Source organism: Panthera onca, chromosome X, assembly GCF_046562875.1.
Source record: "Panthera onca isolate mPanOnc1 chromosome X, mPanOnc1 haplotype 2, whole genome shotgun sequence".
Taxonomy (NCBI): domain Eukaryota; kingdom Metazoa; phylum Chordata; class Mammalia; order Carnivora; family Felidae; genus Panthera; species Panthera onca.
Window position 1 is genome coordinate 18,133,022 of NC_138357.1, and position 21,657 is coordinate 18,154,678.

General features: G+C 40.8%; 1 protein-coding gene and 1 pseudogene across 1 annotated transcript in view; one reads left to right on the plus strand and one right to left on the minus strand.

The window, feature by feature from the left end:
• Nucleotides 1–21,657, plus strand: part of PABIR2 (PABIR family member 2) — a 208,904-nt gene that overhangs the window by 80,296 nt on the left and 106,951 nt on the right. The gene's annotated exons all lie outside the window — the stretch shown is intronic.
• Nucleotides 14,908–15,295, minus strand: LOC145714390 (large ribosomal subunit protein eL32 pseudogene; annotated as a pseudogene).

Sequence of the window (21,657 nt, forward strand, 5' to 3'; positions counted from 1 at the left end):
GGCTGTTGGGGTACAGAGAAAAGATGCCTATGTTGCCTTACCTTTCCAATATAAAATAGATTTCTGTACTTGACCGGAAGATATTAGGAATGATACCTCATGTGATGTGCCAATAGAATAACTGTTTGGCTTGGTGTTCTGATTTGAAGGGTACTCACAATGTTTCCCTGCCCCTGAAAATACTCTCCCACTGGTGCTTGAATTTCTACTAGTAGAAATTGTGGTAGAGTCATTTGTTTAAAAATCATCCTTTGTTCTTTTAACGATTTTTCTATTTTTCCTTTTTTTTTATAAAATGTATGCTTTGGGAAAGGAGGGTAGTTCTTTTAAAAATAAAAAGCACATTCACGAGTGAACTGGAAGCCTGCTAGGATTGCTGTTAAGAAAACCAATTGTGTGTCGATGCGGCCTCAGTAATTAATCGGTGAGCATCTAGCCGCCAAATATCTGATGGGAGGGAGGAGGCCCTCTCCTTCGAGAGGGGGAAAACGACTCCCTTCTGATTGAAAAAGCACCATCCCAGACCTTCTTGCTGCTGACGTGCAGATGTGCATCTGGCTGTAATCTCTCACTCCCTGCTAGCCTTTGCCAAACTGTGTGGAACAGCAATCCAGTTTCTCCCCCATGTAAAGAGACAGAGAGAAATTGAATAGTGAGATAGTTAAAATTCTGAGCGCTGGCTGGGAGAAGGAGCATGCCCAAAGCAATAAAAAGACTCTCACTTAAAAGCTGTGGCTGCAGAAAGATTCGAGCAGTTTAAACAACTGGCAGAGTTGACGGGGGCGAAGGGAGTTAGGAGTGTCCAAGCTATGGACAAGACTTGATGCTCCGCAGACAAGCCAAGAAATATTTAAATTGTGTTCAGTCTACTCAGGGTTGATGAACACAGTAGAATCAATGCTTCATAAAATTGGAGGGGATTTGCAGGTAGGTGTCCGTGTTTCTATAAATCTTGCTTCTATAAATCATGTCTCTATAAATTTTATTTTATGGGGAGTTGTTTCAAGTCCAGTTTTATTTATCAAGAATGGAAGCCTAATTGAATGGGGGGAAATGTGCCGTTCTCTCTGAGCTGTCCAACCTAACGGGAGCCTATCGTTCTGTCAAAGTGGCAGCAACTGTACCCAAATTGCAAGACTAGTACATGGAAGGAAAAGAACTCCCTTTGAAGTTTTGTCTTCAAAACTCTGTAGCTCACGATTCCTAAGTGACAGCAAATACCACAGTGCCTTGACCTTTGGATTAAACATTGCAGCCTTGTTTCAAAATGAAAATGTCTCAGGGCGCCTGGGTGGCTCAGTCGGTGAAGCGTCCGACTTCGGCTCAGGTCACGATCTCACGTTTGTGGGTTCGAGCCCCGCGTCGGGCTCTGTGCTGACAGCTCAGAGCCTGGAGCCTGCTTCGGATTCTGTGTCTCCCCCTCTCTCTCTGCCCCCGCCCCGCTCACACTCTGTCTCTCTCTCTCTCTCTCTCTCTCTCTCTCTCTCTCTCTCAAAACAAAAAAAACAGTAAATAGACATTGTGCAAAAAACTGAAAATGCCCCTGGGAAGGTTAACACATTAAGTTACTAGTACCTATATGGCAGTTCACCAAACTCAGTGTTTCTCAGAAGCAACTGATGCCACACCTTTCATTTCTATTGAGAACTTTCAAAATACAGGAAAGTTCAGAGAAGAATATAGCAACCACTTGTGTCCTTGCTGTGCAGAGTGGAAATGCAGTACTATATTTACTTTGACTTCCATTTTTTAAAATAAAAAGAATAAAATACTTAAGGAGAAGTTGAGGTTCTCTTTATTTCCCACTTTCTGTCCACGCATTCTCAGTATTGTGTTCCTGAGATGAGTCCATGTAGGTACATACTGAGCTAGGCCGTTTCACCGCTGAACAGCAACCTATAGTACAATCGTGACGCACTTAACCTAGTCATTCCCCAGTTGACAGATATTTAGGTTGTTTCCAATTTCTTACTAACAGCCCCACCAGTTGTCTACGTGCTCCCATGACACCATACAACTGGCAACGTTTGAGTCTTAAATTTGTCAATCTGACCAGTGTTTCCCTGAATACTAGCGAGGCTGTATTCAATCTTTTCAAAGATTGAACAAAGATGTTCAATCTTTTCATATATTTATAGATCATTCCAGTTCCTTCCGTCCGTTGCCTGTTGGTATTCTTTGCACATTTTTCTTTTGGGTTGGTTGCCTTTTAAAAACGTATTTGTTATGTATCTTTTGGATACAGTTTCTTTTTCAATTTTCGGTGTGGTGAATGTTTTCTCCCACTGTATGGTTTGTCTTTGTAGTGTCACTTTTTTCTATAGGCATTTTAAGATTTATTTATTATTTTTTTAATGTTTATTCTATTTTTGAGAGCAGGAGAGAGCAGGGGAGGGGCAGAGAGAGAGGGAGACAGAGAATCCCAAGCAGGCTCCCCGCTGACAGCAGAGAGCCCGACGCGGGGCTCGAACTCACGAACGGTGACATCGTGACCTGAGCTGAAGTCAGACGCTTATCCGACTGGGCCACCCAGGTGCCCCGATATTTTAATATTTAATGCAGTCACATTTATCAGTCTTTTCTATTAAAATGTGTGAGGTTTTTTTGTGTGTGTGTGATTAATAAATTCTTCCTTACTCCAAGATCATAAAGGTATTCTATATTTGCATCAAAACGTTATAAAATTTTGCTTTTAACATTTAGATCTTTGGGGCACTTGGCGGCTCAGTTGGAAGAGCGTGCGACTCTTGATCTTGGGGTTGTGAGGTCAAGCCCCACATTGGATATAAAGCTTACTTACATAAATGAACTTAAAGAAAACTCATCTAGGGGCGCCTGGGTGGCTCGGTCGGGTGGGCATCCGACTTCAGCCCAGGTCATGATCTCACAGTTCGTGGGTTCAAGCCCCGCATCGGGCTCTGTGCTGACAGCTCAGAGCCTGGAGCTTGTTTGGAATTCTGTGTCTCCCTCTCTCTCTGCCCCTTCCCTACTCACACTCTGTCTCTCTCTGTCTCTCAAAATTAAATAAACATTGAAAAAAAAAATTTAAAAAGAAAAAAAGAAAAAAAAAGAAAACTCATCTAGATCTTTAATTCATTTTGAATTCTTACATAGGATCTGAAGATGTTATCATGTTTTATCTTTTCTTACATGGATAATTTTAACAACATTTATCGAATAGTCTATATCATATCTTCCATGATTTATAATCAACGTCTGTTATATACCTACTTCCCACAGATTTATAAGAGTTACTTTTAGGCTTTTTTTTTTTTATATTTCACTGATCTATTGATCCATCTGCCAATACCACACTGTTTTAATTGCTATAACGTGACAATAAGTCTTGATAATCTGTCTCTGTTGCTCTTCTCTGAAACTGTTTTGTCTATTCTGTTCTAGAATCAGCTTGTTAAGATCCATTAAAAAATCCCATTATGATTTTGACTGAAAACTGATCTAAATTTATAGATCAATTTGAAGAGAATTGACATCTTGATGTTGAGTCTTCTCATACATGATCATTATATATCTCTGCTTTTTGAGGTTACCTTTTTTGAAAGGTCTTATTTCGATGTAATTATAGATTCATGGGAAGATGGAAATGTAGTACAGAGACATCCTGTACTATTTGCCCATTTTCTCACAGTGGTTACATTTTGTTTTTTTAAACAGTTTTATTGAGGAAAAAATTGATATACCCCAAACTGGACACACTTAATGTGTACAATTTGATGAGTTTGAAGATATGCATATACCTGTGAAACTAAGACCACGATCAGGTAATAAGCATATCCATCACCTCTGAAAGTTTCCTCCTGTCCCTTTTTCTTTTGGTTGGTGTTTTCTGGTAAGAAACTTAACATGAGATCTACCCTCTTAACAAATTCTTAAGCGGAACATGCAGAATTGTTAACTCTAGGCAAAATGTTGTACACAGGTGCCTAGAACTTATTTTTCTTGCATAACTGAAACCTTACTATCAGCAATTACATTTTACATAACTAGAGTACACTATCAAAACCAGGAATTTGAGACTGGCACAATGTTTGTGTATAGTTCTAAGCCATTTTATCACGTGTAGCTTTGTCTAACCACCGTTGCAATCAAGATACAGAACTAGTCCATCACCACGAAGGGATCCCTCATGCTGCCCCTTTACAGTTACACCCACCCCATCTTTAACTCCCAGAGACCACTAATCTTTTCATCTCTACAATTTTGTCATTTTAAGAATGTTATGTAAATGGAATCATACAGTATGTGAACTTCTGAAATTATCTTAAAAAATGTTTTATTAAAAATTTTTTTTATTAAAAATTTTAATTTATTTTGAGAGAGAGACAGAGAGACAGAGTGCAAGCAGGGGAGGGGTAGAGAGAGGGAAACACAGAATCTGAAGCAGGCTCCAGGCTCTGAGCTGTCAGCATAGAGCCCGACATGGGGCTCAAACTCGTGAACCGCCAGATCATGACCTGAGCCGAAGTTGGATGTTTAACCGACTGAGCCACCCAGGTGCCCCTGAGATTATATTTTTTTAATCATCTTAATTCCCTGGATATTCATCCAAGTTGTGTGTATCAATAATTTTCTCCTTTTCATTGCTGAACATGAGTCCATGGTATGGACATAGCCCAGTTTTTTGAACCATTCACCTGTTGAATGACATTTTGGTCATCTCCATTTTTGATGTTTTCTGTTTTTTCTATCTTTTGTTTCTATGTTTTTATTTTTTTATCTTCCCGTGGGTTACTTGAGAGTTCTTTAGAGTTTCACTTGATGTATCTACAAAATTTTTATTTATTTTTATTTTTAAGTTTATTTATTTTGAGAGACAGAGAGAGCAGGGGAGGTGCAGAGAGAGAGGGAGAGACTCTCAAGCAGGCTCTACACCGTCAGTGTGGAGCCCAATGCGGGGCTCAAACCCACAAACCATGAGATCATGACCTGAGCCAAAATCAAGAGTCGGAAGCTCAACCAACTGACCCACCCAAGCGCCCCTATCTATAGGTTTTGTGTGTGTGTGTATCTCTTTGTATAGGTATATACATAACTCATTACAGTCTACTGCTGTCAACATTTTACCTAGTAGAGAAAAATGTGTAAACTTCCTTCCTTTATGTCCCCTTACCTCCTCCCCAGTTTAAAATTGCCCTAAATATTTCCTCTACATACATTGATAAATGTATTAAGACAGGGTTTTATTTTATGATTCAAGCATGAAACATAATTTAGAAAACTCAAGAGAAGGAGACCCATTGTATTTACCCTTATGTTTTGCTCTTTCTTTGTTCCTCTTACTTCCTGATGTTTGTAGATCCTTTCTTTCATCCTTCTTTCTTTCTGAAGAACTTCCTCTGGCCATTCTTTAAGTGTTGGTGTACTAGTGACCAGTTCTTTTAATTTTCTTTTATCTGAGAATGACCTTGATTTCTCCTTCATTTCTGAAGGGTACTTTTTCTGAATGTAGAGTTCTGTGTTGGCAATTCTTTTCTTTCAGCACTTGAAAAACATTATGCCACTTTCTAGTGACCTTCACAGGTTCTGTTGAGAAACCCACTGTCACTGGAATTTGTTTTTCCCTGATAGGTAAAAGTATTATTTCTCTGAAGACTTTTTTCTTTGTTTTTAGTTTTCAGAAGTTTGACTATGTATCTAGAATTAGATTTCTCTGGGTTTATCTTCCTTTCTCCTTTTTTTTTTTTTTTTTTTTTTTTTTTTTTTTTTTTTTTTTTTAGAGAGCATATGGGAGCTGGGGAGGAGGTGAGAGGGGAGAGAGAGAGGAAGGGAGGGAGAGAGAGAATGAGAATGAATCTTAAGCAGACTCCATGCCCAGGACAGGATCTCACAACCGTGAGATCATGCCCTGACCTGAAATCAAGAGTCAGATGCCTAACGGACTGAGCCACCCAGGCACCCCTAGATTCACTAAGCTTCTTGAATCTGTAGGTGTATTTGTGTCTTTTGCCAAATTTGAGAAGTTTTCAGCCAGCATTTCTTTGACTACTTTTTGAGCCCTGTCTTCTTTCTCCTCTTCTTCTGGGATTCTGATGCCACGAATATTATATCTTTAGATATAATCCCATAGGTCCTTGAGGCTCTGTTCATACTTTTTGTCTACTTTCCTTCTGTTGTTCATCCTGAGTAATTTCTATTTTTTTTTTATCGTCAAGTTTACAACTATTTTTTCCTGCCTCTTCCATTCTGCTATCGAGCCCACCCACCGAGTTTGTGTTTTGTTTTTTGCTTTTGGAGCCCTTCCACTGATTTTTTTTTTTATTTTGGTTATTTTGCTTTTTCAGTTCTGAAATTTCCATTTGGCTCTTCTTTATATCTTCTATTTCTTTGATAAGGGTGTTTTACCCTTTGTTTTTATATTTGTAATTATTGGCTCAAACATTATTTTTAAAGGTTTATTTATTGAGAGAGAGAGAGAGAGCACGTGTGCGCGTGCATGAGTGGGGGAGGGACAGAGAGAGGGTGCGTGAAAGAATCCCAAGCAGGCTCTGTGCTGTCCGCACAGAACCCGATGCGGGGCTCGGACTCATGAACCGTGAGATCATGACCTGGGCCGAAGTCAAGAGTCAAGCGCTTAACTGTGACTGAGCCACCCAGGCGCCCCCGGCGCAAACATTTTTGTGAAGGCTGCTGTAAAATCTTTATTGGGTAATTCTAACAGCTATGGCATCTCTGTCTTGGCATCTGTCGATTGTTTTTTCTCCTTCATGTTAGATTTTCCTGGTTCTTGGTGTGACAAATGATTTTGATATTTTGGGCATATATTATCATTCGGTATATGTTCTTGAAATCTTGTGGTTTAGCAGGCCTTCTCTGGCAATGCTGCGGTGGAGGACGAAGATGTACAGCCTCATTACTGTCACTTACTCCACGTGAGGAGGGACCCTGTTACAATCCTGGCTTCCCACTCAGCCCTTTATGAGGTTGTGCTGCCTCTTTACAGTCTGGGGGAGGGTGAAGTCCAGGCTCTCTAAAATCTGCCTGTGCTGGCAGAAGGGGAAGTGGTACCCCAATGTTTTTGTTTTCCTGCGGGTATTTAGCTGGCGTAGGGAACATTACTGTATTGTTAAAAGTTGTCTGTTCTACTACATTGCTCCTCTCCTGGTACTTTGGCTAGAGAGAGCGGGCTTTGTTGGGACTCGTTTTGGTCTGTCCTTGTGGGTGTTTTGGGGTTGCCAGTTTCTCTGGCACCCAGTCTGGGATAGACGAGGCCAGAGAAACACAGAAGGGACTTACCGATGTGGCTCGTCAGTTCCCCAAATCCGGAGCCAGTCTATTTGAGCCTTCTCTCCACCTATCAGAGGCTTCTTATGTTTATTTTATGCATAACATCGACAGGTTTTACCTGAACCTAGTGGGACAAATAGGGAAAATTACTTCCACCTCATCTTGTCCTGGAACTGGAAGTACAAGGTCATCTTTTGTGAGTTCCAAAAATCTTTCATAAAGGTCTTACCCAAGACCTGTGTGTATATGTATTTCTAGATCCTTGCCAAGAATATATACTCTGACTAGTAGAATTCCTTTTTAAACACTACCTGCTCTAATTGGTTGTTTTCGGTGAAGTGAAACGATACTGATTTTTCACACTACTAGATGCAGCACACTTGTTGAATCCTCACAGTTTTAATGGCTTGGAAATTCTATTGTATTTTATATGTAGGCAACTGTATCGTCTGCAAGTATGATCGTTTTTTCTTTCTTCCCAATCCTTGCATGTCTTATTTCTTTTTCTTATACTATTGTGTTTGCTGGGTCTTCGATTACAATGTCAGGCACAAGCTTGTCTTCTTTTTCTGAGTTTAAAGTAAATGCTTGTATTCTTGTATCGTTAGTATGATTATTGTAGGGCCTTTGACTACTATGTAAAGAAAGGAGCGCAGAAGAACAACAGGGGAAACTGAAAGAGATATTAGGAAGCTAATGCAGTAGCCTGGGTGAGAGGCTGGAGTGGCCTGGATTCAGATGGTAGCAAATGACGGTGGCAAATATAGAGAGAAAGGGACAGATCTGAACTGTGTTTTGGAGATAGTCTTGAAAACATTTGAAAGGGGGCTGAGGGTAAAGAAAAGAGGAGAAACCAGACTGATGCCTTGTTTGGGGCCCGAATAACTGCATGGTTGGTGATGCCGTTGTCTGAAGTATAGAAGGCCAAGGTAGGAATATATTTGGGGGACAAAATTAAGGGTTCTCTTTTGGTGACATTAACTTTGAGATCCAATGCCAGACATACAAGCGGAGATTCTAAAAAAAGACCGTTGGATAGGAGTCTAGAGCTCCAGAGGAGATATCAAAATTGTAGATATAAGCAGCATATAGATAATGTTTAAAGCCATGGGATTGTATGAGATAATCTAGGGGGAGGTGAAGCTAGAAAAGAGGGTGAAGGGCTTTAACATTCAGAGATTAATCAGAGAAGGGAAAGATAGCAAAAGAGACTGAGAAGAAACAAGAAGTGAGATAGGAGCAAAACCAGGAATTTTTCCTAATAAGATGATTGGACGAGCACGTAGAGATATACACGTACAAGTATACTCATTGCTCTGTTTTTTTTACAGTAGCAGAAATGGGAAATAAATGTCTGTTAGGGAGATGATTAAGTAAATTGTGGTGCGCATATACTATAGAATATACAAGGTCGACATTAAGAGGATGACGTAAATCAGTACTTGATGACGTATAAGGAGGTCCGTGACACATTATTCCACGAAAGAGCAGGTTACAAAATAGCGTGTCTTGTATGAGCCCATTAACGTAAAATTCTATTGTGGATGGGTTTGTGTGCATATGTAAATAGAGCCATGTAGGTAGTTTTGTTTTTCTACTTTGTTTACAGATGCATTCCTTGAGCCTCAAACAGTGTTTAGCACGTAGCAGGCACTAATACGTTGTTTTTGAAAGAATGAATGAACAAATGAATATTGAAAAATGCTCTCTAAAATGGCCAGAGTGGTTATCTCTAGGTCTTGTGATTAAGGGTATTTTATTTTCCTTTCTTTTACATTTTGTTTGGATTCTTTTACAACGAGCATGCTTTCTTTTTTATCAGGAAGAAAATTCTTTTAATTTTTGAAACCACCTCCACCCTTGTCAGTTACCTATGACCTCCACGTACCCCTATTTGGTTGAATTCAGGGCAAAGTGGTTGCTTTGCCATTGTAAATCCATATTTGGGCAGGAAGATCAGAATGATAGCAGAGAGATATGTTGGCTCTTAGAGAGCCGGAGGCTGGAAAAGTGGACTAGGAGGTGAAGACTGACAGGAGCCATGGGGAAAAAAGACTTGCGCCTTGCAGGAAAGAAAGGAGTGAGGCTGGGTTTTTGCAGAGCAGAGCAGCATAGCACAAGAAGCCGGGAGCCCCTTGCACAACCTGACCTGGGGGGGAAAAGGAGCCCGTGGAACCCAGAGAGCACAGTGAGTTTTGCAATCTAAATTCTTAACTCACAATTGTGGATGGACATAGGAGATAATAAAAAAGCCAAGCTACGGTTCCGAGATTGTGCCTTTTGGTATAGAAATGCCTCATTCCCTTTGATGGTGGCGGTGGAAAATGACAGAAGCCTTCTGTGTGAGGAGGTCCTTGGTTCTCTATTTTTTTTCTGCGGCTGCAGGAGGAGCAAGTTGGATTATGTGTGTGTTTGCCCAAGCACGCTCTGTCCTCCCCTCCATTCCCCTCCATTAGCCTCCTGCTCCCCATCCCCAGAATATGCCTGCATTTCTCCAGCGTGGAAGGTTAATCCCCTGCTAGCGTTTCTCCTGTCCTGCATTATGCTAAATGAGCGCTCATTTCCTTCCCGGCCTTGAGTTACAAAACGCTCTCTTCTGTTGCCCAAGTCTTGGCAAGTGCAGGCTCCAGGAAAAGGGTGGTGGTAGAGATAGGGCTGCCAGATAAAATACAGCATGCCCAGTTAAGTCTGAATTTCAGATAACCAATGAATTTTCAGGATGAGTATATCCCAGATATTGCATGGGACATACTTACGCCAAAGAATTAGTCACCCTTTATCTGTAATTCAATTTTGTTGTGTGTGCAGACTCTGGCAACCGTAGGTAGAGAAAAAACTCATCTTGTGATGCAAGCATTTTCCCCGTGCTTTTCATCCAAAATTCGCCAGATGTTTCTTAGACGGGCTTTCAATTGACAAAGGGGGAAATGACTGACTTATTAAGTTGAAACTAGACTGCAAATTAGCACTAGAGCTGAAATTTTAAGTTTTCAACTTCTTCAACCCACAATTTAAATCCATGACCTCCATGCCAGTCATTTATGGGCTAGAAGGAAGCAGGAATAGACTCAGCAGAAAGGCACAGATTCCCACGAAAAGTAAGATTTGAAAAGAATTTAAGGGCAGTGGCTCTCAGGATTTTAATTTCCTTTGGACTGTGGACATGACTATGTTTAGTCTCTAAGGTAGTGTTTCTCCAAGCGTGGTGCCTGAACTACCTGCCTCGGAATCATCTGGGAAGCAGTCTGTAAATACAGACAGAAAGTAAAGCCAACTGATCCTTTTAAGGATTGAGCCTATGGTCTTTGTCTCGCTGGCACCACAATCACTACCCTTTTCATCTCCAGAACTTTTATTTGATTCCACTAATAGCTTTTATCTGGGGGATCTCAATGACAGAGGGGTTGTTAGTTACTTTTAAGGTTTTGTTTTTTTCCAGTGTGCATGACAAAAGCAAAATTATGAAATGGCAAAGTTATTAAAAGGCAAAATTGAAGACGGGTTTGACTCCTCCCCTGACACACTCTTGGATAAAGGAATCCCAAATAACTATGCGTTGTAAGAGAAGAGATGATTGGCCTCGCCTGCATTCAGTCACCAAATTGAATTTGATCTTGGAAGCTGAAGAAATCTCTATCATCATCATCTTGCCTTGGTACCTTGCCATTCCATAAAATCTCCTCTACTTTTTCTGGGCCCAACTCCAAGAGAACTAATCATATCTTAATAATTTGGTACAGAATCACAGTATAATTCCTGCAGGTCAGTGTTGAACCCTATCAGATTGGAGAGTAGAAACTATTACCCAGAACTGGAAAGAATGAGGTCCAAGAGGTACAGCTTGACTTTCAAAGCATCCCTAGGACATATGTACAACCGGAATGGCTTTTTAAATTAAGGAATTACAATTATTCTCTATTAGAGCAAAGCAAAGCAAATGTGTTCAGTCATTCTGTCATTTCACATTTATAGCAAACAGTCTCACATTGGGTCAATTCCTTAATCGCATGCTAATAAAAATAACATAAATAGTTTGGTAACTCACCCCATGCTACTAAAATGCAAGTAACCCAAGATGGCTTGGCTATGTTGTTCTCATCTCATTTTATCACCAGGGACTCGATTCTTCTTAGTTGGCCTTCTGTGCTGCCAGTTGATACTTGCCTAAATATTTCCTTCATACTCAGAACGTTATAGCTCCTTTTTCAGGCTTCAAATATTTCCACCTAATTCTAGAAATACGTGAAGTACGCCTGAAACGCTGACAGCTGTAACTCAGACCCGAAATAGTCAGGCCTACTCTAGGAGGCACACTGAGCAAACAGAACCAGGAGTTTGAAGGTGACAGCTGAACAGGCATCAATAGGAAACTGCCAGGTGCTCGGTTGACCCAGTGAGGGATGGGAACAGACAGATTCTATTTCTAGAAATAGTACAGAGAATGCCAACGAGTCATGGGATAGACACGGTAGTACAAATCTTCTCTTCCATTTTGTGGGTAGCTTGAGAGGATATCTCAGTAACCTTAAACCTGCTGGGAAAATTAACATGTCTCATGAATAATCTTTGACATTGATTTGTTCAACTCCTATTATTTTCAAGTTACTTTGCTAGGCACTTGGAAGGAATATAAAATAGTTTAGGATAGAGGCTCTACTCACATGGAGTTTTCACACCAGTTGGGGAATCAAGACAAGTATAGGAAAGTCATATCTTATGAGGGGTTAGGTTCCTGGTGAGCAAAAACATAACAATTTATAGACGAAATACCCCTCAAAAGTTCCTTTGAAAGGTGCTACACTGGAGACAGATATACCATTTTTGGTAAGTCCAGCACGGGCTTGTCTTTATTATTTCCTCCAACGTTATACCAGATCACTCTTTAGTTGAGAACCATGCCAATCGGCTTGCATTTAGGGACCATATTGAATTTCGAAAGCACATATGTTTAAGCATGAGAATCATTCATGAGAGGCTCACAGGAACCAACACCATATGAGGGAACAGCAGATTCACATCTCTCAGTTTAAGTTAACTCCAAGGCAAAGCAAAGTGGAATGGTGGATAGAATTACCCACACAATTTCAACTGTGTGCCCACTCTCTCCCTCCCTCGCTCCCTCTTTCTCTCTCTACCCTCTCTCTCAAAGTTTCGGAATATGGATGGATTCATGTAAGAATGGTTTGCTTACATTGTACCTCTCAATACCTATGTGCCCAGATAGGAGAGGCCACAAGAAAGCGAGTTTCACCACTTACTGATTGTATGACGTTGGCCAAGTGAACCCCACAGAGCATCCAGTCCCTCATCCATAAAATGAGAATAATAATTGCATCTTCCTGACAAGATCGTTCTGCCAATCAAATGCAATGCTCACAAAATGCTTCACCTAGTGCCTAGTAACATAAAAGCCTTAATAATGGTTAACGTGTGTGTGTGTGTGTAATTGCTTTTATTTTTCAACTTTATTGAGGTATAACAAGTAAAATTGTAAGATATTTAAAGTATACATCACAACCATTTGATATTTTTTTAACTTTCACTTATTTTTGAGAGAGAGAGAGGGGTGGGGGAGAGACAGAGAGGGAGGGAGACAGAGAATCCAAAGCAGGCTCCAGGCTCCGGGCTGTCAGCACAGAGCCCGATGTGGGGCTCGAATTCGTGAACCATGAGATCATGACCCAAGTTAAAGTTGGACGCTCAGCTGACTGAGCCACCCAGGGGCCCCATCAGCCATTTGATATACAGTGTGAAAGGGATTCTCATCATCTGGTTAGTTAACACATCCATCACCTCAGGTATTTATCTCTTTTTTTTTTTGTAGAACATTTACATTCTACTCTCTTAGCAAATTTCAATGATATGATACAGTGTTACCAACTATAGTCACGATGTTTTACATCACCTCCTCAGACCTTGCTCATCTGATAGCTGGAAGCTGGTATCCTTTTACCAACCTCTCTCTGTTTCCCCTACCCACCCCCCCAGCTCCTGGCAACCACTTTTCTACTCTCTGTTTCTAAGACTTTGACTTCCTTTTAAAGTATTCCACATATAAGTGATACCATACAGAATCTGTCTTTATTTGGCTCATTTCACTTAGTATAATGCCCTCAAGGTCCATCCGTGTTGTCACAAATGGCAGGATTTTTGCCTTTCTCAGGGACAAATAATATTCCTGTGTGTGTGTGTGTGTGTGTGTGTGTGTGTGTGTGTGTGTGTCACATTAAAATGTGATGGGATTGCTGGGTCATATGGTAGTACTATTTGTAATTTTTTGAGGAAGCTGCATACTGTTTTCCAGAGTGGCCGTGCCAATTTACATTCCTATCCACAGTGCACAAAGGTTCCCTTTGCTTCACATCCTTGCCAACACTTGTTATCCCTTAACTTTTTTTAAATTAACATTTCTTTTTTATGCTTATTTATTTGTTTTTGAGAGAGAGAGCAAGCAAGTATGTGCACGTGCAAGCAGAGGAGAGGCAGAGAGAGAGGGAGAGAGGGAAATCCCAAGCAGGCTCTGCAGTGTCAGGGCAGAGCCCAATGCGGGGCTCTATCTCATGATCTGTGAGATCATGACCTGAGTCGAAATCAAGAGTCAGACACTTAACCAACTGAACCACCCAGGCGCCCCTCATCTTTTTGATGATAGCTATTCCAACAGGTGTGAGGTGATATCTGATTATGGTTTTGACTTGCATTTCCCTGACGGTTAGTGATGTTGAGCACCTTTTCATGTACCTATTGGGCCACTTGTATGTCTTCTTTGGGAAAATGTCTATTTAGTTGCTCTGCCTGTTTTTAAATGCAGATTGGTTTTTTGCTATAGAGCCGTGAGAGTTCTGTTTATATATTGGTTATTAACCCTTTATCAGATATGATTTGCAAACATTTTCTCTCATTCGGTAGGTTTATTTTCATTTTGTTGATGGATTCCTTTGCTGTGCTAAAGCTTTTTAGTTTGGTGAAGTCCCACTTATTTGTTTTTGCTTTTATTGCCTTTGCTTTTGGTGTCAAATCTAAAAAAATTATTGCCAAGACTGACGTCAAGGAACTTTTTCTGTTTTCTTCTAGGAGTTTTAGGGTTTCAGGTCTTATGTTCAAGTCTTTAATTTATTTTGAGTTGATTTTTGTGTATAGTGTAAGGGTCCAGTTTCATTATTTTGCATATGGCTGTCCGGTTTTCTCAACACCATTTATTTTTTTATTTTCATTTTTTCTTTAATCTTTATTTTTGAGAGAAAGAGAGAGAGACAGAGAGCAGGGAAAGGACAGAGAGAGAGAGAGAGAGTGGGGAAAGGACAGAGAAAGAGGGAGACACAGAATCGGAAGCAGGCTCCGGGCTCTAAGCTGTCAGGACAAAGCCCGATGCGGGGCTCAAACTCACAAAGCGTGAGATCATGACCTGAGCTGAAGTCCGCTGCTTAACCGACTGAGCCACCCAGGCGCCCCTCTCAACACCATTTATTGAAGAGACTATCCTTTCCCCACTGTGTATTCTTGACCCCTTTGTCATAGATTGATTGATCATATATGTATGAGTTTATTACTGGGCTCTCTATTCTGTTTCATTGACCTATATGTGTTTTAATGTAAATACCATACTGGGTTTCTTTTTGTAGTTTTATTAACACAAATGCAATGTGCACATAAGCTGTCTGTCTAGTAATTTTCTCCACTGTGCAGCCTGGCATTGGGATTGGTGACTCTGATGGCCAGCTGGGCTGCCCTTTACACAGTGGCTTTGGAGGACACATTGTGAGCAGTCTCCGCACAGTAAGATTTGTTGCGCATCAGCAGCATTTCAAGCTCCTTGACGTTGTGGGCTAGGAATTTCTGGAAGCCACTGAGCAGCATGTGCCTTGTTTTCTTGTTGCTCTCATAACCAAATGTTGGGCATCAGGATCTGGCCCTTGAGTCTTCTGTGCACTCTATTGTCAATGCCTCTGGGTTTCTGCCACTTGGCGTTTAATTTTGACTGGTGTGAAATGAACTTCTTGGTTCTCTTTTTAATGATTTTGGGCTTCACCAGAAGTCTGAGGGCAGACATCTCTGCAGGCAGTGCAGTGCCAAGGTCATACTGTCTTGATAACTATAGCTCTGTAACATAGCTTAGAATCAGGAAGTGTAATGCCTCCAACTTTATTCTTTTTTCTCAAACTTACTTTGGCTCTTCTGGGTCTTTTGTGGTTCCATATAAATTTTAAGATTGTTTTATTTTATTTATGTGAAAAATGCTGGTAGAATTTTGATAGGGATTGCATTGAATCTGGAGATTGCTTTGTGTGGCATGGACATTTTAACAGTATTAATTCTTCTCATCTATGAGCACAGAGTATCTTATTTATTTGTGTCATCTTCAGTTTCTTTCATCAGTGTCATAATTTTCAGTTTACAGATCTTTCACCTCCTTGGTTAAGTTTATTCCTAGGTATTTTATTCTTTTTGATGCAATTGCAAGCAGGATTATTTTCTCGATTTCTCTTTCTGTTCATTTTTAGCATACAGAACTGCAACTGATTTTTGTATATTGATTTTGTACCCTGAAAGTTTATTGAACTTGTTTATTAGTTCTGACAGCTTCTTTGGTAGAATCTTTGCATTTTCCATGTATAATATCATGTCTTCTGCAAATAGAAAAAGTCTTTCTCTTTTCCAATTTGGATGTCTTTTATTTCTTTTTCTTGTCTAATTGCTGTGGCTAGGACTTCCAGTACAGTGTTGAATAAAAGTGGTGAGAGTGGGCATCTTTGTCTTGTTCCTGATCTTAGAGGAAAAGTTTTTAGCTTTTCACATTGAATATGATACTGGTGGTAGGTTTGTCATATGTAGCCTTTATTATGTTGAGGTATATTCCCTCTCTACCTGTTTTTTTGAGTGTCTTGTTTTATCATGAATGGATGTTAAATTTTGTCAAATGCATTTTCTGCATCTATTGAGATAATCATATGATTTTTATCCTTCATTTTATTAATGTGGTGTATCTCATTGATTTATTTGTGGATATTGAAACATCCTTGCATCCCTGGAATAAACCCCACTTGATCATGGTATATTATCCTCTTAATGTACGGTTGAATTCAGTTTGATGATATTTTGTTGAGGATTTTTACATTTATGTTCATGAGGAATATTGGCTTATTTTTTTTCCTCTGGTGTCTTTGTCTGGTTTTGGTATCAGGGTAATGCTGACCTCGTAAAATGAGTCTAGCTAGAAGTGTTCCTTCCTCTTCCATTTTTTAGAAGAGTTTGAGAAGGATTGTTATTAATTCTTTACGCTTTTTATAGAATTCACCCCTGACACCATCTGGTCCTGGAGTTTTCTTTGTTGTGAGGTTTTTGATTATGGATTCCTTACTAGTAATCCATCTGTTTAGATTGTCTATTTCTTTATGATTCAGTCTTTGTAGGCTGTATATTTCTAGGAATTTATTCATTTCTTCTAGGTTGCACAATTTATTGTTTCATAGTTACCCATTGTAGTCTTTTATGATTCTTCGCATTTCTGCGGTATCATTTCTAATGTTTCTTGTTTCATTTATGTTTATATATTTGAGTCCTCTCTCCTTTTTTTTCTTGGTAAGTCTAACTAAAGGTTTGTCTGTTTTATTTATCTTTTTAAAAAGCTGCTCTTGGGGCGCCTGGGTGGCGCAGTCGGTTAAGCGTCCGACTTCAGCCAGGTCACGATCTCGCGGTCAGTGAGTTCGAGCCCCGCGTCAGGCTCTGGGCTGATGGCTCGGAGCCTGGAGCCTGTTTCCGATTCTGTGTCTCCCTCTCTCTCTGCCCCTCCCCCGTTCATGCTCTGTCTCTCTCTGTCCCCAAAATAAATAAAAAACGTTGAAAAAAAAAATTTTTTAAAAAAAAAGCTGCTCTTAATTTCACAGATCTTTTCTATTGTCTTTTTAGTCTTTATTTCATTTATTTCTGCTCTGATCTTTGTTATTTCCTTCCTTCTACTGATTTTGCACTTAGTTTGTTGTTTTTTCTTCCAGTTCCTTGAGGTGTAAAGTTAGGTTGTCTATTTGAGCTTTTTCTTCTTCCTTAATGTAGGAATAAATCACTACGAATCCCACTAGAACTGCTTTTGCTGCATCCCATAATATACTACTGTTAACTCTTCTAGCAAGTGGTTTAGATGTGGTGTATCGGATGAGAGACATGCCTTACGTGTTGAGGAATTTCAGGGGAGGGAGACATAACTGGATGTGTGTTGGCAGGGATGAGTCAAGGGTGAAGTGATTTTGAACTTGATGAGGAATAGGTGACATTGGAGAATTGGAGGGGAGGGAAGGAGTGAAGGTGGAACACAGAGAAAGCCAAGGTATAGACATGTGGGGATGCTCGAGAGACCAAATGTAAATGGGGGTGGGTGAGGAATCCTGTGTAGCAGAACATTAGGAGTTACTAGGGAAGTGGAGCCATATGACTAACAGCCTTGAATGCCAGGCTGTGATTCTGGAGGAATTGTTTGAGATTTCTCAGGCAAGGGTGATAGGATGATAAAACTTATGTCAATATATTTTCTAAATGTGGCTTATCTGTCCAAGTCTAGCTCACAGCCACTTCCTATTGGAAGCCTTACTAGACCACTTCCCCCTCCTGAATTTCACTGTTCCTTTTCCAAATTCTGTTGACACTGATTGCTCTTCCCCTGCAGTAATTTTGACTTTAACCTTCTACTGTCTCCTCTTGGGAACTAACTATGTTTTGTGTATGTGTGTTGTGTAGGGAGAGGATATATTTTCTCTGAATATATAGCCTTGCCTTTCACTTCCCTCTTTCCAATATAAAGCTTAGCACATTGTGAGCTCTGAAGGAATAGTTTGAATTAACTCAGTGATTGATTATGGACATGCCTAATTGGAGTAGGGAAAACAAAAATGTCCCACAGGCAGGATGTGTACTGGCTCTGTGAGGAAAGTAGTAAAATTTTAAAAAGGTGGACAGGATTCACTGTCATAGACTCATTCCTGAAGCCCCAGAGTCAAGTTTTGTAGACATTTTTCGAAATATCTTTGCCTAAGTTACTTGGGACCTTCCAAGCCAAACCTTCCAAGGCTGGCTAGCTGGCTGGCTGGATTAACTGGTGTAATGGCCTCAGAGAATGGAGGGCTGACCAGGAAGAGATGCCCCAAGTGCAGCCCTATGTGGGAAACCAGCTTCCTCACAGCCCAGAGAAGGAAGAGAAGGGGCCTCTGTCTTTAATCGCAGCTATTCAAGAAACCAGCTCTGCTGACAGCAGCAGACGCTGGGAGACAAAAAAAAAAATACATAGTCTTTGCAAAGGAAACTTTTTTCCAACCTGAGGTCAAGCCCAAGAGTCAAACTGCAAAGGGGCTGGGAGGGAGAGCCTGGGTATGAAATGACCAAGAGAGCCTGTTACAGGCCTGTTTCCAAAGAACCACATCTCTATGCCTGTCACAGTCCCTCTTCCCAAACACCCATCAAATGAAATAACCCATGTGTACCCATCATTTGTTCAGCGTGGAAGCTTGATGCTTTTCTAATAGAAATCTGTAAGTTAACCTGGTTTGCAAAGGCCTCTAAACACATCAACAGAAGAAATTATTTGAAATTGATTCTGGTTAGGACTTGTCTCCTTCCTTGTGTTCACAATGACATTGTCATTGGCAGTTTAGAGCCTTGATACCTGCTGCCCTCCCTGGGCCCCCGCACCGCTTTCTGGATTCCCAGCTGGAACTGTTCCTGGGGCTCCAAAATGACCCTTTCCTGAGCCTCCACCAATCAGAGTCCCATCCCTCAGCCCACCCATCTCGTCCAGATGTTGAGGAGAAAGCATTCTGATTTAACTAATGCACACTAAGGTGTAAGTGAGGTCATATACAAACTAGCCCAGGTGTGTTTGCATTTCCAGAAGAGCCATCATAAGGAACAGAATTCTAAACAGTCAAATTTCCAGTGTTATTTTGGGGCGTTGTGTGATGAGACGAGTCTTATTGGGCCAACTCAAATATACCACATGGGTAACCGCCTCTGCCACGTCTGATGCCATTCCCTGCTCTTGGAATGTTCTGGCCTCTTCTGTCTCTCTCTGTCTCTAAGTTCTGTTTTTCCTTCAGGGCTCAGCTCAAGCCTTGCCCATGAAGCCTGCCCAGAGAGCACCTGGCTTGAATTTCTGCCCCACTCGGAAGTCCTTGCTTCTCACTTGTTCCATCTGGGTTAGTTTGGTTTCCTCGAGCAGATCCTGAGCTCTGTGAGAACAGGAATCATGTTTTAAACTTCTTGTCTGTCTTCCATAGCCCTTGGCATGATGCTGGGCTCAGAAGAAGTGTACAAGAAATTTTTGTAACAGTCATTGCTTTCCCACATATTATCCAATTTGAGTCACAGCTACCCCATAAGGTAGGGTGTCATTATGCCTCTTTTACAGAGGAACTAGTTGGGGGGGGGGGGACACACTGCTGAAAAGAAAAAAGTTAATTTAAAATTCCATCTCTTTTCTATTTCTGGAAGTTCTCAATTTATCAGCCAATATGATATTTTTGAGTTTGACCTCTGTGACCAGCACTGTGAAATTGGAAACGTAAAAGAGGCATAGATAGGGGCATCTGGGTGGCTCAGTTAATTAAGTATCCGACTCTTGGTCTCAGCTTAGGTCATGGTCTCACAGTTCATGAGTTCAAGCCCTGCATCAGGCTCTGTGCTGACAGCACAGAGCCTTCTTGGGATTCTCTCTCTCTCTCTCTCTCTCTGTCTCTCTCTGTCTCTCTCCCCCCCTCCCCCATTCATTCTCTCTCAAAATGAACAAATTTTTAAAAGCTTTTTAAAAAGTGGCATAGACCTGGCACCCTGCCTTCAAGTCAGTTGTGGGGTAGTGCCCCCAAACCTGACTAATCATCGTGAACACCTCAGGAGCTTGTTCACACACAGACTCCCAGGCCATCCCCAGAGATTCTGATTCAGTAGGTCTGGGATAGGCCTCAGGTCTGTTCTCAAAACCACTTGAAGCCTCCTGATAATCAGCCATGTTTGAAAGCCATTGCTGCCCTGAGGCATATATTTTTCGTGCTTGATAAGCCTGTGAAGATGATTGAGTCAGGTGTTCCCTGAAAACGAGGCACACACTACTGACGGGACTGAGGCACACAAACTTTATTTTTATTGTTACATATTTATCTTAATGTATATTAGAAAAATATATAGCCATTCCATAAAATCATAACTTCACAGATGTGATCATTTCCTTTTATGAAAAATGTACATGATTCTGACACATGCTACAGCATGGATGAACCTTGAAGACACTATGCTAAATGAAATAAGCCAGAGACAAAATAAACAGTTGCTCTATGATTCCACTTATATGAGGTACCTAGAATACTCTCAGAGAGACAGAAAGTAGAATAGTGGTTGCTAGGGACTAGGGAAAGAGGAAATGGTGAATTATTGTTTAACGTGTATGGACTTCCAGTGTTGCAATATTTGGGAGAGAGTTCTGGAGATGGATGGTGGTGATGATTGCACAATAGTGTGAATGTACTTAATGTCACTTAACTGGACACTTAAAAATTATTAAAACGGTAAAGTTTATGTTCTATATGTTTTACCACAATGAAAAATGTATTTCTTTTTTTTAAATTGTTTTTAATGTTTATTTTTGAGAGAGAGAGAGAGAGAGAGGGAGAAACAGAGCGTGAACAGGGGAGGAGCAGAGAGACAGGGAGACACAGAATCAGAAGCAGGCTCCAGGCTCCAAGCACAGAGCCTGACACGGGTCTCGAACTCACAAACCACAAGATCATGACCTGGGCTGAAGTCGGACACTCAACCGAATGAGCCACCCAGGCTTCCCAGAAAAATGTATTTCAATCAAAAAGAAAGATAGGAAACTTCTACTTAAATAAAAGTAGAGATTGATTGCAGGTACAGCAAATGTGAAGGTGCTGTGCAAATAACCTGTACCTGAGAAACAGTGTTGTGGTTTCACTCTCTAATTTTGCTTAGGAGAACACCAACACCCAAAGGGGAGTGACTGCCCAATGTCCAATGTCGCATATTGAGTCAAAAGCAAGGCCGGGACTAGCACCCAGGTTTCCTGACTCTTTCAATATTTTTTCCTTTATATCATCTGAATATTTGCTAAAATATCATGGTGGAGGCAACAGGCACAGAGGGTAGTGCCTATATGCTAGATAAGTCAGGGAGAGCTTGCTGGAGGAAGCGGACCTTGTCAGAGGCCCTCAGAGATACGAAGATGTGTAAATTCGGGGCGATAGAAGGTGGGCACAAAAACAAACACAGGCCCGGAAGCAGGAGTGAACGTGGTTTGTGGTTCATACCGATACAAGGAGGATGGAGCCCCGGCCGGAGCTATGGGTTCGTTCTGAAATAATGTAAGGTTCCTGAATGATAGGTCAATTTAGATTCAATACAATGAGCAATAGGGCAACC